The sequence below is a fragment of the Apium graveolens genome, chromosome 8 (assembly GCF_009905375.1).
Source record: "Apium graveolens cultivar Ventura chromosome 8, ASM990537v1, whole genome shotgun sequence".
NCBI lineage: Eukaryota > Viridiplantae > Streptophyta > Magnoliopsida > Apiales > Apiaceae > Apium > Apium graveolens.
This window is the reverse complement of record NC_133654.1, coordinates 167,292,500-167,308,424: the sequence shown is the minus strand read 5'-3', so window position 1 is coordinate 167,308,424 and position 15,925 is coordinate 167,292,500. Positions and strand designations below refer to the sequence as shown.

The 15,925-nt window shown below is 39.0% G+C and overlaps 1 non-coding gene across 1 annotated transcript; it reads right to left on the bottom strand.

Annotated features, from left to right (window-relative positions):
- Window positions 1-7,310: 7,310 nt before the first annotated feature.
- On the bottom strand, window positions 7,311-7,417 carry LOC141681248 (small nucleolar RNA R71). Its single transcript, XR_012558689.1, has one exon. It is a non-coding gene; the product is annotated as a small nucleolar RNA R71 (small nucleolar RNA).
- Window positions 7,418-15,925: the final 8,508 nt, after the last annotated feature.

The window sequence follows — 15,925 nt, the reverse complement described above, 5'->3', positions numbered from 1 at the left end:
AGTTCTTAATATTGTTAATTAAAGGATTTAATTTTTGGAAATTAAATCAAGAGAGAGAATTATTTCTAAAGTGTTTAGAAAAAGGATTAATAATTAAAAGGTGTTTTAATTATTAATGAGAATAATAAATGGGATAATAATAATATTATTTATGGGAAAATTTCAGCTGAAAATTTTGCCTATAAATACACTATTATAGACCCTATTTTATTCTAACCCACATCGAACCCGAAAACCCAAAAAGTTTGGAAAACCCAATTCTCTCCACCTCCTTCCTCCTCCTTAACATCGTTTTCTTGGTGGATACCGGTGGAGTACTTCACACTTGAGGAGCAACTGCTAAGGATCTCTGATCGTTGTCTCCGAATTATTTGAAAAGGTTAGATTCGATCCCTCGAATTTTTATTCACGATTTATATGCTTTTATTTGGATTTTGTATGTGTAAAAGTGTTTTGCCATGCCCCGCTGCGTTAAAAATCCAACAATGGTATCAGAGCATAGGTTGTATGCATATAGATCTGTGTTAAAAATTTCAGAATTTTATGTGCTTGTATGAATTAATTATGATTTTTACAAGTTATATCATGGATTAATTTTGCCTGATGAGAAATCGTTTCTCAGAATAATTTTGAATGTTGATCTGAGTTCTACAAGTGTTGTAGATCTTCTGGGTATTTTTTTCATAATTTTATGATGTATAGATTTTTTATTATGAATTTTTGAAGTTTTTACAATTAAATTCGTAATTAAATAAGTATATATATATTAATTGTTAGTATATATATATTATCCATACTGCTGCTTGTCTGCTGTGGTACGGAGAAAGAAAGAGAAGACAGAGAACAGTCAGGTACAAAGGCACGGCAACCGAGGGAGAGAGAAGACGGCGACATTCGAAAATAGGGGGTGGACCGCGCGTCGACCACGCGCGCGTGGGGCTCACGCGCTGGTGTGCCACGCGCGGCGCGTGGAAGACACGCGCTGGTGACGTCATGCTGACGTCATCAGATGACGTCATGCTGACGTCAGCAAAGGGGTTCGGGCGCGTGAGGCGCGTGAAGCGCGTGGGTGCACGTGGCGGAGTTCAGACACGCGCCTGACAACGCGTGTGCGCGTGTCGGCGCGTGGGGACACTTCTTTTGGCGCGTGAGGGCGCGTGGTAGCTCAGTTTTGGGTGATTTTGGTGCCGTTGGATTCGTCTTTTTAAGACGCTTCTAATAGTATATTATATGATATTTTATAAAATTGTTTCGAACTGTTTATAGCTAACAGAAGTGTTTTTAAGCTGTTTTTAACTGTTTAAATTGCTTTTAAATGCTTCATGTGATACATAGAGATGTATAATGCTTAGACCAATATGCTAGATGATGTAACATGCCTACCTTGATGTTTATTCATGTTTATATATGTGATATATGCTTAGTTTATCATGCAATGATAGATTTAGGTGAACTTAAATGAACATAAGGCGTTTGTTAGACAACCTAGTATAGTGAAATTGTTTCATAACCTTAATAACAATATTATGAATACAATCATGAGATTCTTGTGTTTGTGAAACACGTAATTGAATATGAATTTTTGATATGAGATAAAGGATGATTCTGTCAACAACAGATTACTATCTGTAAGAAAGGGTTATTAAGTGACGCCTCTTGACAATGCTCCACCCGATCTGGGAATCGTCTGATTATTGATTATTGATTTGAAATATTTAATTTAAAAGGAAGAATCTCTTTATAATATGATTATGATTGTAACGTAATATAATCCCTTCCAAAATTAAATAATAACAAGTAGTAATTGGCCAATGATACAACGGGCTTGTGTCGGTCATAGCCTTCCAACATGGTAGAAAGTAGTTCTTATTTTTGAATCATTGTCGTTTCGTGCCACAGCCGAGGGCTTTGATTTCGAAATAAGAAATACTTGTCTATTATATAGAGATGTGTACATTGAATAAGAATCTAAAGGTCGTTACGTGCCACAGCCGTGGGCCTTTGGGGACTGATTCAATTGTACGGAATGTTGGGTTAGACTTGACTTAGAATATTGAGTTTGTCGTGCCACAGCCATGACTCAATTATTTAAGAGGCTAAAGTTTGATTAGGGAATAACATTAGATGTAATTGACAAGAGTTGTCTGCCTATTGAACATTACATGGCGTTTCGTGCCACAGCCGGGGTTGTGTAATGGAATGTAGGATCTTTATTCCCACTAGCATTATGAATGCTTAATTTTTCACGTAGGGGGTTGAATAAATTAGGTAAACTAGTGGGAGCCACTTATGAATAAAGACCCAATTCATATAGTGTTTTGAAATGAAATCGAATATTTGCTAAGTGTTGTTATGTGTTTATCATTTTCAGATTTACTTTGTATGTTATGTCTTCTGCACTATCACTCAGGAGCATACTAGATGCTCACAAATTGACCGGTCCTAATTATGCTGACTGGCTTCGAAACTTGAGAATTGTTCTCAGGATTGAGAAGCTGGAATACGTGATTGACTCACCTAAGCCTACTGAACCTGCTAGTGATGCACATAATGATGAACACGTTGTGTATCGTAAGTGGATAGATGATGCAAATGTTGCTCAATGCATCATGCTAGCTTCCATGAACATTGAGCTACAGAAGCAACATGAGCATATGGATGCTCACACTATCCTCATGCATCTACAAGAGTTGTATGATGTGGCGGGGAGGACAGTTCGATATGAGATATCGAAGGAGCTGTTCGGTTGTAGGATGTCTGAGGGATCATCTGTGAATGACCATGTACTTAAGATGATCAATTTGATTGAACGTCTTGGACAACTTGGTTTTTCCATGGATGGGGAGTTGAGCCAAGACTTGGTCTTGCAATCGCTTCCGAGTTCGTTCTCGCAGTTCGTTGTGAACTTTCACATGAATAAGTTGGATGTCAGCCTGCCTGAACTCCACAACATGTTGAAGACTGCGGAATCGAATTTTTCCCCTAAGAAGAGTTCTGTTCTTCTAATTGGTGAAGGTTCCAATCCTAAGAAAAGGAAGAGGAACTCTTCCAAGAAGAAGAAAGTAGGTGAGAAAATGCCGGTTCCACCAAAAGCTGAAGACCCCAAGAGCAAAATTGTTTGCTTTCACTGTAATAAGGTGGGGCACTGGAAGAGGAACTGCAAGGTTTACCTTGCAGCATTGAAGAAGAAGAAGGGTAGTGAGACTACCGCTTCTGATTCAGGTATGTTCATGATAGAAGTGAATATGTCATTAAATCAAATTTCTACTTGGGTATTCGATACCGCCTGTGGTTCTCAAATTTGCAATTGTTGCAGGGACCAAGGAGAAGTAGGACTCTTGAGGAAGAGGAGGTGGTTCTACTGATGGGAAATGGAGCAAGAGTTGATGCTGTAGATGTAGAATCATTTCATTTACATAGGCCTACGGGCAAGACTATTGTTTGAAATAATTGTTATTTTGTTCCCTCGATTGTGAGGAATATTATTCCCATGTTAGACTTGGCTGGATTTTCATTTATTATTGAGAATAATGAATGTTCTATTCTTAGAGATAATATTCTTTATGGACGTGGTACTTTAAATAATGGTCTGTATATATGTGACATAATTTACTTTAGATTGAACAAACTAATAAAAGAAAAGGGATGATGAAAATCTCACTTTATAGTGGCACTGCAGTCTCCATTTAGTGGACATGGAGAGAGGACTGCAAATTTGCTAGGAATGGTACACACAGATGTATGTGGACCAATGTCTACGCAAGCCATGGGTGGATTTTCATACTTCATTACTTTCATAGATGATAGATCTAGATTCGGATATGTGTTTGATGAAACGCAAGTCTGAAGCCTTTGAAAAGTTCAAAGAGTATAAATATGAAGTGGAGAAACAAACCAAACATAGTATTATAATTCTTCAATTAGATCGAGGTGGTGAATACTTGAATGGAGTGTTTCTAGATTATCTCAAAGTAAATTGTATAGTCTCTCAGTGGACGCCTCCAGATTGGTATCTGAAAGGAGATATCGAACTTTGTTAGACATAGTTCGGTCCATGATGAGCTATGCAAATCTTCCAGTATTCCTATGGGTTTATGCATTGGAAACCTCAGCATATTTACTGAATAAGGTGCTTTCCAAATCTGTTCCTCAAACTCCATATGAGATATGGAAAGAAAGGAAACCGAGTCTTAAACACGTTAAGATTTGGGGATGTCCAGCTTATGTCAAGTAAGTTGACCCAGATAAGCTGGAATATCGATCCGGAAAATGTAGTTTTGTGGGATATCCTAAAGAGACTTTAGGGTATTACTTTTACACCGATCATCGGGTGTTTGTCTCCAGACATGCTACCTTCTTGGAAAAGGAGTTTATCCCTGAAGGAAACAGTGGGAGCAAAATTGAACTTGATGATATTCAAGAAGCACAAACTACTACGGATCAAGTGGAAACACCTGTTCTGACTGAACAACCTTTTGTGGAACAGCCCATTCGTAGGTCAGGGAGAGTGTCTCGCCAACTGAGAGGTAATATGGCCTTGTCATTGAGAATGACAATGAGTTGTCAATCATTTGATGATGACGACCCTGTAACCTATAATGAGGCTATGAGTAGTGTTAACTCAGAGAAATGGCATAGTGCCATGAAATCCAGAATGGAATCTATGTATACGGTATACAAAAGATAGATTATAGTAGATGGCCAGGTGGAGACCTTTAAGGCCAGGCTTGTGGCAAAAGGATTCAAACAAAGGCAATGGATTGACTTTGATGAAACCTTTTACCTGTAGCCCTGTTAAAATCAGTTCGGATTTTGCTTGCGAATGCTGCTTACTACGACTATGAGATCTGGCAATTAGCCAGATGGTTTTCTTTCCAAGAGAAATGAAAACCTAGTGTGTAAGCTGCTGCGAACCATATGTGGTTTAAAGCAAGCTTCTCAAAAGATGGAACATTCATTTTGATGAGATAATCAAAGAGTTTGATTTTATCAAAAACGCAGATGAACCATGCATCTACAAAAGGGTTAGTGGGAGCGCGGTAACATTTCTTGTATTGTATTGAATTAGAGTTGACACACATAACAACATAGCAGACCCACTCACAAAGCTACTTTTTGAAAGTCACTTTGATCGTCATAAAGATGAGATGGGTATTAGATACCAGAGTGATTTGCTTTAGTACAAGTGGGAGATTAAAAGGAATATGTCCTAAGTCCAATCATGTATTAGGATTTAGGAATAACTTTTATGTAATCTGTTTTGATTTCATTGATATTAATAAAGACTTGTTTTGTTTTTATTACGGGCTTTATCTATTTAAGTATTTAAATAAGATATACCATAGTTTAGAGTAAAGCTTTTTATGGATTATGATGAGATCATAATAGTGAGACCTAAAAAGATGATAACTCTAAACTTAAATAGTTCCTGATCGTAGGATTACTAACTGGTAATTAATAATCCGCAAAGATCGGTACATACTATGCTTGCTTCATTATAAAGGATGTCTGTTCTCATAGACATTTGTGTGGTGACACTATAGCTAGTATGTAGGTGCTTATTATAGAATAAGTTTACTGAACATGACTCGCCCAGCTGAACAACTGATGGAGTTCACTCACGTGTCAGCAGTTGTTCGCTTAGTGATAGTTGTACAAGTATCCTTAGACTTGAGGTCATCATAGTCATCTTGTGTACACTGAACTATGCTTTGGTTTAGCTCTTAGTCTCCAGGGACAATTATTAGGGCTCTTCTAGGTATAGGAATTTGTACACGAAGATAATGTATGATCAATAAAGGATCTACCCCTTCCAGTGAAGGAAGCGAATGTTCAAGGCTGATCCACTTATGTTAGTTCAGGAATCTCTGGCCAGAGTGAATGAAATTAGAAAGGAGTTTCTAATTTGCATAGAACTACGCATAGTAAATGGTAAGCAAGTGATTGAATTAGATAGGCTTGACACGAGATCCATGCCTTGTATTTAATCGGAATATTATAGGGTAGAAGGAGTTTATTGTACGTTAACTATTCACTGACAGGTTCTTGGTATTCTAAGCAGTGAATTCATATTATCCGGATAGTCGCGATATGTTGAGAAGCATCACTCACGATGTAGAATAAATGTGATTAATTAATTAATCATATTTAATAAATTAGAGAATTTATATAAATAATGATAAAATAGTTTTATTATTATTTATTTCTACTACCGGCTTAATATTGAACCTACAGGGTCACACCATAAAAAGAGAATGATTTAATGGTGGAGGAATTAATTAATAATGGCTAATAATTATTTATTTGTGAAATAAATAATTAATTGGCAAATTTAATAATTGATTAAATGAGATTTAATTGATTATAAAATAATTAAGAAAAGTTTTTAATATTATTAATTAAAGGATTTAATTTTTGGAAATTAAATCAAGAGAGAGAATTATTTCTAAAGTGTTTAGAAAAAAGATTAATAATTAAAAGGTGTTTTAATTATTAATGAGAATAATAAATGGGATAATAATAATATTATTTATGGGAAAATTTCAGCTGAAAATTTTGCCTATAAATACACTATTATAGACCCTATTTTATTCTAACCCACATCAAACCCGAAAACCCAAAAAGTTTGGAAAACCCAATTCTCTCCACCTCCTTCCTCCTCGTTAACATCGTTTTCTTGGTGGATACCGGTGGAGTGCTTCACACTTGAGGAGCAACTGCTAAGGATCTCTGATCGTTGTCTCCGAATTATTTTAAAAGGTTAGATTCGATCCCTCGAATTTTTATTCACGATTTATATGCTTTTATTTGGATTTTGTATGTGTAAAAGTGTTTTGCCATGCCCCGCTGCGTTAAAAATCCAACAGATAGTTTTTGAAGATTCGGATACAGATAGTGAGAAGAAAGAACCTGTAATAATGGGTGATCATATAGTTCCAGCTGATCCAGCTCTTATGAACTTTTCTCGGCCTAAAATTGATGACATTCAGTCAAGCATCATTCATCCGGCTATTCAGGCCAATACTTTCGAAATCAAGCCGGGCACTATTCAGATGGTGCAGAAATCTGTTTCTTTCAGAGTTGCTGCGACTGAAGATCCCAACATGCATATCAGGAATTTTGTCGAGATCTGTAGTACTTTCAAATATAATGGTGTTACTGATGAGGCTATCAAGATGAGGTTTTTCCCATTCTCTCTGAGGCAGAAAGCTAAGGATTGGTTACATTCTTTACCAGCTGGGTCCATCACTACTTGGGAAGATCCCGCGTAAAAGTTTCTGGCGAAGTTCAATCCAATGGCCAAGACTGCAGTTGTGAGGAGTGCTCTTACTCAGTTTGCGCAGCAACAAGGAGAATCTATGTGTGAAGCTTGGGAGCGCTACAAGGAGATATTGAGAAAGTGTCCACATCATGGTATGCCTGACTGGATGGTGATCACTGGTTTTTACAATGGTTTGGGGGCCCAATCTAGGCTCATGCTCGATGCAGCTTCTGAAGGCGCTTTATGGGCCAAAAGCTATACTTAAGCCTATAATCTTATTGACACTATGGATGTAAATGAGTATCAAAACCCAACTCAAAGGATGATACCTGGGAAGGTAGCAGGTATTCTGGAAGTTGATGTAGCTACAGCTATTGCAGCGCAGCTCCAAGCGCTGTCTATGAAGGTCGATTCTTTAGCCAATTATGGAGTCAATCAAATAGCTATTGTCTGTGAGCTTTGTGTAGGCTCTCATGCTACATATCAGTGTTCTCTTGTTAATGAATCTGTTCAGTATGTGAACAATTATCAGTGACCGCAGCAGCCTGTGCCAGCTACTTATCATCCTAATAACAGAAATCATCCCAATTTCAGCTGGAGCAATAATCAGAATGCTGTTCAGCAGTCATATCAGCAAGCTGCAAGTAAACAGTTTAATCCACCTGGATTCCAGCAACCTCAGCAATATGCTCAAAGGCAATCATATCCTCAACAAGGAGGTGCTGCTCCACCTTCTAGTGCTGAGTTTGAGGAGTTAAAGCTGTTGTGCAAAAGTCAGGCTATTTCTATCAAGACCTTGTAAAATCAAATCGGTCAAATAGCCAATGCCTTGCTCAATCGTCAACCTGGCATACTTCCCAGTGATACTGAAGTGCCAAGCAGGAAGGAAGCTAAGGAGCAAGTCAAAGCTGTCACCTTAAGGTCTGGAAAAGTTGTTGATGCTGAAAAAGTGAAAGATGGAGAAGCTGAAATTGCAGATGAAGAAGAAAAGCAAAAGGAGAAAGATGGGGAATCAAGGAAGACTACTGTTGAACACACTCTGCCTGAGGGTAATACAGGGGAGAAACGGCTCTATCATCCACCACCTTTTCCTAAGAGATTGCAAAAACAAAAGTTGGATAAGCAGTTTGGTAAGTTTCTGGAGGTGTTCAAGAAACTTCACATCAACATACCTTTCGTTGAGGCTCTGGAGCAAATGCCTAGTTATGCAAAATTCATGAAAGGTATTCTTTCAAGGAAGGTGAAACTGGATGATCTTGATATCGTTGCTCTAACGGAAGAGTGCAGTGTTGTGCTGCAATAAAAGTTAACTCCAAAGCTTAAGGATCCAGGTAGCTTCACCATTCCTTGCACCATTGGCAAGTTGTCATTCGATAAGTGCCTTTGCGATTTGGGAGCAAGCATCAATCTGATGTCGTTGTCTATCTTCAAAAAGCTGAATTTTCCTGATCCAAAGCCCACCTACATATTTCTACAATTGGTTGATCGTTCTATTACATACCCACGAGGCATCATGGAGGACGTGCTAGTAAAGGTGGACAAGCTCATCCTTCCTACAGATTTTGTCATTCTGGATTTCGAGGAAGATAAGAAGATTCCCATAATTTTGGGAGACCTTTCTTGGCTACAGGCCATACCTTGATAGATGTGTAAAAAGGTAAACTTACAATGAGGGTGCAAGATCAGGATGTGACATTCAATGTGTTCCATGCGATGAAATTCCCCACAGAAGATGATGAGTGCTTCAAGATGGATTTGGTCGATTCTACAGTTATTTCAGAACTTGATCATGTCCTAAGGTCTGATGCTTTAAAAAAAGCCTTATTGAGGGAATTTGACAGTGATGATGAGGAAGGCAATGAGCAGTTACAATATCTAAATGCTTCTCCTTGGAAACGAAAGCTAGACATGCCATTTGAATCTCTTAGTAATACTGATCTCAAGAATGCTGAGGGAAAGCTCAAACCATCTATTGAGGAAGCACCTACTTTGGAGCTTAAACCATTGCCTGAACACATAAGGTATGCTTTTTTAGGTGATGCATCTACTTTGCCTGTTATTATTGCATCTAACCTTTCAGGTAGTGATGAGGACAAGCTCTTGAGGATTTTAAGAGAATTCAAATCGGCCATCAGATGGACTATAACAGATATAAAAGGAATCAGCTCTTCGTACTACATGCATAAAATTTTGCTAGAGGAAGGTAGCAAGCCGACTCTTGAGCAACAGCGAAGGGATTAATCCTATAATGAAAGAAGTGGTGAAGAAAGAAATTCTAAAGTGGTTGGATGCAGGAATCATATATCCTATTTCTGACAGTTCTTGGGTGAGCCCCGTGCAATGTGTACCTAAGAAAGGAGGTATTACTGTGGTCGCAAATGAGAAGAACGAGCTCATCCCCACTCGAACAGTCACAGGCGGAAGGGTATGCATGGATTACAGAAAGTTGAATAAAGCCACAAGGAAGGATCACTTCCCTCTTCCAATTATTGATCAGATGCTCGACAGGTTGGCTGGGCATGAGTATTATTGTCTTCTAGATGGCTATTCGGGCTACAATCAGATTTGCATTGCACCAGAAGATCAAAAGAAGACTACTTTCACTAGTCCATTCGGCACATTTGCTTTCCGTAGAGTTCTTTTGGCTTATGTGGTGTACCTGCCACTTTTCAGAGATGCATGATGGCTATATTCTCTGATATGATTGGAAATAATATCGAAGTGTTCATGGACGAATTCTCCGTCTTTGGACATTCGTATGATGAATGCTTGAATAATCTTCGTTTGGTGCTCAAAAGGTGTGTGGAAACTAATTTGGTGCTCAATTAGGAAAAATGTCACTTCATGATGTAACAAGGCATCATTCTTAGGCATAAGGTCTCTAGTAAGGGTCTTGAGGTGGATAAATCCAAGGTGGGAGTCATTAAAAATCTTCCGCCACCTATTTCTGTGAAAGGAATCCGTAGTTTTCTTGGTCATGCGGGTTTTTATCGGCGTTTCATCAAGGACTTCTCTAAGATTTCTAAGCCGTTGTGCAACTTGCTCGAGAAAGATGTGCCTTTCAAATTTGATGATGAATGCTTGGCAGCAATTGAGACTCTCAAAAAGAGTTTAATCATTGCACCAGTTATTACGACACCTGATTGGAGAGAACCTTTTGAGATGATGTGTGATGCAAGTGATTATGCAGTGGGAGCAGTTCTTGGGCAGCGAAAGTCTAATATCTTTCATGTGGTCTACTATGCTAGTAAGACACTAAATGGAGCTCAACTGAACTACACCACTACTGAGAAGGAGCTCTTGGCTATAGTTTTTGGTTTCGAGAAATTTCGATCTTATCTACTTGGGACAAAGGTGACAGTATTCACTGATAACGCTGCCATCCGCTATCTGGTCTCAAAGAAGGATTCGAAGCCTAGACTTATTTATTGGGTGCTCTTGTTACAGGAATTTGAGTTAGAGATCAAGGATCGAAAAGGTACTGAAAATCAAGTAGCTGACCATCTCTCTAGATTGGAGAATCCCGATTCTACTTCACATGATAAGACATTGATCAACGAATCTTTTCCGGATGAGCAGTTGTTCGCAATTCAAGAGGAAGAGCCATGGTTTGCAGACATTGTGAACTATCTTGTTAGCAATATAATGCCTCCTAATATGAATGCGGCTCAAAAGAAGAAGTTTCTGCATGAGGTGAAGTGGTACATGTGGGATGAACCATATTTGTTTAGACAAGGAGTTGACCAGATCATCAGGAGATGTATCCCATTCTGTGAGACGGAGGGGATATTACGAGACTGTCATTCCACAGTTTATGGTGGACATTATGGTGGTGAAAAGACAGCAGCTCGTATTCTTCAAGCAGGTTTTTTCTGGCCTACGTTGTTTAAGGATGCACATCAGTTCGTTTTAAGGTGTGATCATTGCCAAAGTGTTGAGAATCTTACCAGAAAGGATGAGATGCCTTTGAATGTGATGCTTGAAGTTGAGGTCTTCGATGTTTGGGGAATCGATTTCATGGGACCATTTATCTCATCCTGTAATAATCAGTACATCTTGCTGGCAGTCGATTATGTCTCGAAATGGGTAGAAGTCAAGGCTCTGCCAACTAATGATGCAAAGGTAGTGTTGAGTTTTCTTCATAAGCAGATATTCACAAGGTTTGGAAACCCACGAGTTATCATATGTGATGAAGGGTCGCATTTCTGCAATCGTAAGTTCACTTCTATGATGCAACGCTACAACGTGAGTCATCGCATCGCTACTGCATATCATCCGCAAACTAATGGTCAAACTGAAGTGTCAAATAGAGAGATCAAGCGTATTCTAGAGAAAGTCATTTATCCGTCAAGGAAAGATTGGTCTTTGAAGCTCGATGAAGCTATTTGGGCTTATAGAACAGCATACAAGACTCAACTTGGGATGTCCCCGTTTCAGCTTGTCTATGGTAAGGGATGCCATTTACCTGCGGAGCTTGAGCATAAGGCTTATTGGGCATTGAAGAAGTTAAACCTTGATCTAGATGCAGCTAGGAAGAAGCGAATGCTTCAGTTAAATAAACTTGATGAATTTCGACTTCAAGCGTACGAAAATAACAAAATGTACAAGGAAAAAGTAAAAAGGTGGCACGACAGGAAGCTATCTCCTAAGTCATTCGTGTCGGGGCAACAAGTTCTTCTATTGAACTCTCGTCTCCGACTTTTTCCTGGAAAGTTGAAATCAAGATGGCCTGGACCATTTATCGTCAAAACTGTGTTTCCACATGGAGCGGTGGAGATTTTTAAGAACGATCTGGGCCAAGCATTCAAAGTAAATGGTCAGAGATTGAAGCATTATTATGGGGATACGGCAAACCGGGAAGTGGTTAGTGCTGTTTTATTGTCAACTTGATCACAGTAATCTACGCCAAGCTAATGACATAAAAGAAGCGCTTCTTGGGAGGCAACCCAAGATATGAGACCATAGGAACCCTTAGAATTTAGTACTCTATCCAAAAACCCAAAAAAAATCAGAAAATTGAGGGCAGGAAAAATTTTTTCCAGTGACCTTGCAGGCGCCCGCGTGCTAGGACCAGGAGGCCGCGTGCTAGCAGGCGCCCGCCTGCTGGTTCCAGGCGACCGCCTGTGGACCTGTACCGAGAAAAAAACAATTTCAGCCTATAAAAAAAATAGAAAATCAAAAAAAATCAAAAACAAACCACAGCCACAACCCCCATTAACCCATGATTTCCCTCTACAAATCAACCACAAACCCCACTCATAATCTAATTCTAACCTTAATCCTACCCTATATATACGCACAACCTCTCCATATACCTCCCATATACTTTCAACTTACAAACCCTTTCCTACACACAAAACACAACTCTCAAACCCTTATTCTCAGTTTCAATGGCCCCAAAGAGATCTCGAACTATAGAGAGCAGCAGCATCATTCCGACTGCTGATTTTTCACGGAGTACTGCTGCGAGGCCCCGATTGGTGGATAGGGCTATTGAGGAGGAGTATGCTAAGCTGTTGACTAAGCCGATTCTGAAGGAGAGGGGGTTCTTGCCATCGGGGAGGGATGGTGAGTTGTTACCGATGATTGCAGAGAAGGGTTAGATTACTTTCTGCGAGTCACCTGAGGCTGTACCGATGAGTGTTGTTCGCGAGTTCTATGCGAACGCCAAGGCCGATAAGAATGGGTATTCTGTTGTTTGTGGGCTTACTGTTAATTATCAGCCCGAGGCGATTCGCCGTGTTATTGGGCAGCGATAAAGGAAACCCCGAGAGGAGAATTGGAATGAAAAGGCCCCCGAGGATTTTGACTCAAATTTGATTATTGCTACTCTCTGTCAGCCGGGAACGGTGTGGAATTTTAAGAGGGGATCCAACTTGTCGCCATGAACAGGTATGCTCGTGCATGGAATGCCTTTATTTGTGCTAATATTTTGCCTTCTTCGTATGCATATGAGGTTACAGTTGAGAGAGTCAGGTTGTTGTGGGGGATTCTGAATGAGGAGTATTATGTGGACCTTGGTGAGTTTATCTACCAAGGGATTTTGAAGTTTTTGAGGGGGAAGTCACAGTAAAATATCCTGTATGCCTCTATTATCACAAAGCTGTGTAAGGCTGTTGGAGTTCACTGGCCTTCTTATAAGTAGCTGCAGTTGCCGGCCGCTCCTGCTGATTCATCGACGCTGAATGCGATGCAGGAGTGGACGGGTGGAGAGCCCGAGTTACATAGTTTGGGATATCACCTCCCAGGAGGACGTCCAGCAGCTAGTGCTACCATGGCTAGGCCTAGTCAGGCAAATGGGGAGGCAGGTTCTTCCAGAGGCCAGGGAGGAGATGGTTCGCGATTGGCTGATGTCCAGTACATGAGGCTTTCTAGCAGGATAGATGCGATGTATGAGTCGCAGAGTAGGTTTGCGCAGGAGCTCACCCTAGTGCTTGGGACTGCTTTTAGAGGCCTTGGAGCTGACATCCATTGGCCCGTTTTTGGTGAGAATTCTGCTTATCCACCTCCTGACACTCCACCCTCTGAGGGTGATGATGATTATGATTCTTCTGAGTAGGTATACCCTGTGTTCCTTTCTATTGCCTTCACTGGGGACAGTGAATATTTTAAGTTTGGGGGTGGTAGATAAGGAACATATTTGTGTGTATGTCATGTAGTTGCATTTTCATGATAGTTTAGTTCATATAGTTGCATATTTTGCCATATAGTTTTTTTATATATAGTTTTTATTTTATTTTATTATTTATCATGTCATATAGCTCATGCATATACCATGATCCCTGTTGTGATGCTTTATCGATTGATACGTGATATTGATGTGAGTGTAGTGATAGCGTTAGAGTGATGTTGAATCTTGTTAGGTTGGCATGCATGCTATAAACACTTGTAATTTCACTAAGTCTTAGAGTATGCTTAAGGACTAGATTATTGTCATGATTTGATGGTTTTTGAGATTAATCTATTGCTTCTTAGAATGTATGATAGGCTCTTAATGATAAAAGGCATGAAAAGATAAAATTGGAGTAAAAATTCGAATTCATTGCTAGTTGTGGCTAGGCATCAAATGGCTAGTAGCCGGCTCGTATTGTATGCGAGTAGTCTAGGGTTGAGCCAGATGGAGCGAAACGCACTTGCTCAGAAATTGAAAAAAATATATAGAAATAAAGAAAAAGAAAATAGAAAAAGAAAAAGAAAAGAAAAAAAGAAACAAAATATGGTTTAATGCATAATTGATCACGAGTGAGCTCTTTGGTATTCGAGTTATTAAGTTCTTAGGGGACTTTGTGCCTAGTGACCTAAGGTTTTTATAGTCTGGGATCCGCTAACCTAATGCTCCCTAAATGGATGCCATTGCATAAGTCTTTTGTGGACCTCACTCATTGCACGATCAAATAAGCATTTGTTTTGTGTTGAATAAAAGCATGATTCCATAATAAACTCCAATGATCTTGAAGTGTTATAGGTCATTTTGTGTCTAGAATATATTCTACGTATTATCTTGTGATTACCTTGAGGATAATTGAGTTATGGTGATTGATCTAGTTTTGAAGCATATCTGTTAAGCATTCGCACACACCACGTTTCTAGTTGTATGTTAGCTTGCGTGATTTGATTGATCTTCAGTCGCCTAATTCACAGAGGCGCCCGCGTGGAGATTGGAGGTGGCCGCCTGGGTGCGGGAATTTTAATCTTGGATTTTATAATTCGAGTTCTATCGGGCTTCTGACAGCACTGTTTCTTGTGGACTCTTATATAAACCTATTTGGGAGACGTTTTCACAACAAGCAAGGAACAAGTAACAAGGAGAGAAGATCAAGAAGACCGTTTTAGCATGCAACAATGAAGAAGAGGAAGCATACGTTCATCTTGTGATTCTTTTAATTCGTTGTAATAGTGGATGCTAGTTTTCTTTACTCTTTGAACCTTAATACACTTGTGACGTAATCTATTTTTATTAAGTATTTTTATTAGTTTATATCGTTGTGTTTATATCATGTTTTCATATGAACCCATGGTGACGATGAGTTCTATCATGGGTTAATCGTGATCATGGGGTCATAGCGGATTTACTATGGATTTCTTTAGTTAATTGTTTAATACCTTGGTATGTGGTGATTGTATGATATCTAGCATAGGTGGTGCTTAATCATCTTATGTGTGTCGTGAACATATAAGATAGCGTGTTAATCTCTTGTGAAGCGACAGTGAATCTTGAGATTTAGAACTTGCCATTCTAGTATAGGTTCATGTATTGTATGCATGATTAGTGGGTAACTCTAACCGTTTTACTTGCCCTGTGTAATCATAATGAATAACTTGTGCTTAAATCGTTATGTTGTTAAATTCTGTAGACATATAGGGTCTCAACATAATTGATGCCTATTCAACTTCTATCTTAATTGTGGATGCTTGGTAGAATGGTATTCGTACAACGAAAGTTGGCATTTATCAGTTTCGTGTTGTTCGATTAATATCATTACCATTACATGCTAAGGGTAATAACAATAACTATTGAATGAAGTGGCAATGAAGTTATTATCTCATGTGTGTTTAATATTGATAATTTAAGTGTTTAATTCTCGTAGTTAATATTAGTTAATCAACCTTAATTGTTATTATCTTGACATTGAAGAGTAATCATACATTGGTGAGTAAGTGTTA